Source organism: Athene noctua, unplaced genomic scaffold (assembly GCF_965140245.1).
Source record: "Athene noctua unplaced genomic scaffold, bAthNoc1.hap1.1 HAP1_HAP1_scaffold_625, whole genome shotgun sequence".
In the NCBI taxonomy this organism is placed as follows: Eukaryota; Metazoa; Chordata; class Aves; order Strigiformes; family Strigidae; genus Athene; species Athene noctua.
Window position 1 is genome coordinate 20,001 of NW_027438064.1, and position 2,500 is coordinate 22,500.

A 2,500-nucleotide genomic window follows, 5' to 3' on the forward strand; every position below is an offset into this window, starting at 1 on the left:
GCCCGGCCCCGGCGGGACGAGGCTCCGCCAAGCGGGCGTTCCGGGAGCGGGGAGCTTCGGAGCGCTCCCCGAGTCTCCACTTAGGGGGACGAAGGCCCTCGGCCGACACCGACGGGCCTGCGAGGCACCCCAGCCGCGCCGCCGCGGACGCCGCCCGCCCGCCCGCCGAGGCGAGGCGGGGAGGGACGGCGCACCGGCCGGCGATTGATCGTCAAGCGACGCTCAGACAGGCGTAGCCCCGGGAGGAACCCGGGGCCGCAAGTGCGTTCGAAGTGTCGATGATCAATGTGTCCTGCAATTCACATTAATTCTCGCAGCTAGCTGCGTTCTTCATCGACGCACGAGCCGAGTGATCCACCGCTAAGAGTTGTCTGCCTTTCGGCACCGCCCCGCGCGCGCGGAGGGGCCGGGACCGCTCCGCAGAAGCGGCCCCCTTCTCGGACGACGGACCGCCGCCCCACCGACCGACCGACCGCCCCCCTCCGCACGCGCGGAGGGGGCGCGCGACGACCGGCGGGCGACGGTCGCGCCTCGCCTCAGATGACCGTACCGACATCACAACGGAGGGAAGGAAGGGAAGGGTGAAACAAGCTCCGAACGGCAAGGGCCCGGGGAGCCCGCGCTCCCGACCGACCTGGGGAAACAACAAGCACCTTGCTCGCTTCGGAGGCGGCCCAGGCGCCCGGGCTCGGCCCGGCCTCCGCACGGAGGGCCGGCGGCGCGTCCGACCGCGCGCCCGGACCTGCACCCGCCTCTCGCTCGCGCGGAGGGGGGAAACCACAGACGCTGACCGCCGCGCGGGCGACCAGCGGGGGCGCCCCGCTCGCGCCGCGCGCGCCTCCGCGCCGCCCAGCGCCCGCGCGCTGCGACAGCCGGCTCCTTGCCCCCGTGGCCCCGAAACCCCGGCTCTCGCCCCGACGCCGGGAACGCCCGCGCGGCGCCGCCGCCGCACCACACCGGAGACAGGGACGGACGGCCAACCGCCGGAACCCGAGACGGCGACGCGACGCCGCCGCCCGGCGCTCCGCCCGACCGCCGCCCGGCCACCGCACCGCCGCGGCTGCCCTCCCGGAGCCGCCGCCGCCGCTTCTCGTCTCGGCCCCTTCCGCAGGCACGCGCCAGGCAGAAGGCGGACGCCGCTGAGCCGGAGGCGACGCCCCCTCTCCCCGCTTCCGCGCGGAGAACGGGACGGGGAACGCCCCTCGGCCGCCCACCCGCCTCGCCTGACCGAGACCGGGAAAGGCGACTGCGAAGCGACGGGCAGGACCCGGGACGGGACAGGCCACGCGGCCGGCCACCGAGCGACCGCCGGCCGGCACGCCGAGCGGCGGCGCCGCCGCCGCCGCTCGGGCCCGGGGGCTGCGCCGCCCCTCCCCTCAGCCGGGGCGGGAAGGGGTGGGGGTGGCAAGCAAGGAGCACGAAGCCGCAAGCGCGCCGCTGCGCGTCCACGGAGACGCGGCGGCCCGAGCAGGCCGCCCCGCCCGGCGAGACCCCCGACCGTGGGGGAATCGCCATCGCCCCCGACGGCGAGAGAGCCCGCGCTCCCCGCCGGGGGGGGGGGAGGTTCCCCTTCGCGTTTCGAGGGCGAGGCAGGCCGGCTGCGGCCGACCGAACGCCGCCGGTCTCGCCGCCGAGACCGGACCGCGGAGAAGGGGGGGCAGGGGGGACACCCCTCCCCGGCGCGGCCGCCCGAGGGGACAAAAAGCCCACGGCGTGGGCGGCGGCCGCCATGGCCAGGGCCTGCACGAGAGCGACTCCCGCCCCTGGAGGCTCAACCGCCGCACACGGCCGGGGCCCGCCCCTGCGGGTCGCACCGAGCCGCCCGAGTCTTTAAACCTCCGCCCGGCTCCGCGGCCTTCGACCCCCGGGCTCAGCCGAGGGAGGGCCGCGGAGGCGCGGACGCTAGGTACCTGGCCCTGGGGTGAGGGAAACATCCTCAAGGGCCCCGCGGGGGTGCCTCCCCCGCTGCCGCCATCGGGGGAGCGTCCGCCCGCGGGGGCGCGCCCGACATCCGCCACCACCACCACGTCCTCCTGGCCCGGGGCCCGAGGTTTCCCTCAGTATCCCGGCGCTGCGCCCGGGAGGAGAGCCGTGGCTCGGGCCGCCCGCTGGCGCGCGGGACACGGCCCGGCGCGGGAACTCGCCCGCCGGCCCGAGGGCCGGCGCCACGCACCCGAGCCCGGAACGCCCAGAGGCCTCGGCCCTGCACGCGGCCGGCCGGCCCCCCGGCGGGCTTGCTCCGCAGCAAGCCCGCCACAGTGCGGGCAGGAAGGATCGGGGGAGACGCCTCCCCCGACCCCGGCGAGGCCTGCTCTGCCCGCCGCCCCTCTCGCCGGGCTGGCGCCGGCCGCGCCCAGCCCGTCACCGCCAACGGCTCGCGCCGGTCCCCTCTCCCTCTCCTGCGCGCGCCCGAGCGCCGGGGGCTTTCCGCTCGGCCGGCCGGGGTTCCCGCCTCCACGCGCCCCCACCACACCGGCGGCCACCCCCTCTTCCCCCTACG

General features: G+C 78.2%; 1 non-coding gene across 1 annotated transcript; it reads right to left on the reverse strand.

The window, feature by feature from the left end:
• Positions 1 to 216: 216 nt before the first annotated feature.
• On the reverse strand, positions 217 to 369 carry LOC141955785 (5.8S ribosomal RNA). Its single transcript, XR_012632749.1, has one exon. It is a non-coding gene; the product is annotated as a 5.8S ribosomal RNA (ribosomal RNA).
• Positions 370 to 2,500: the final 2,131 nt, after the last annotated feature.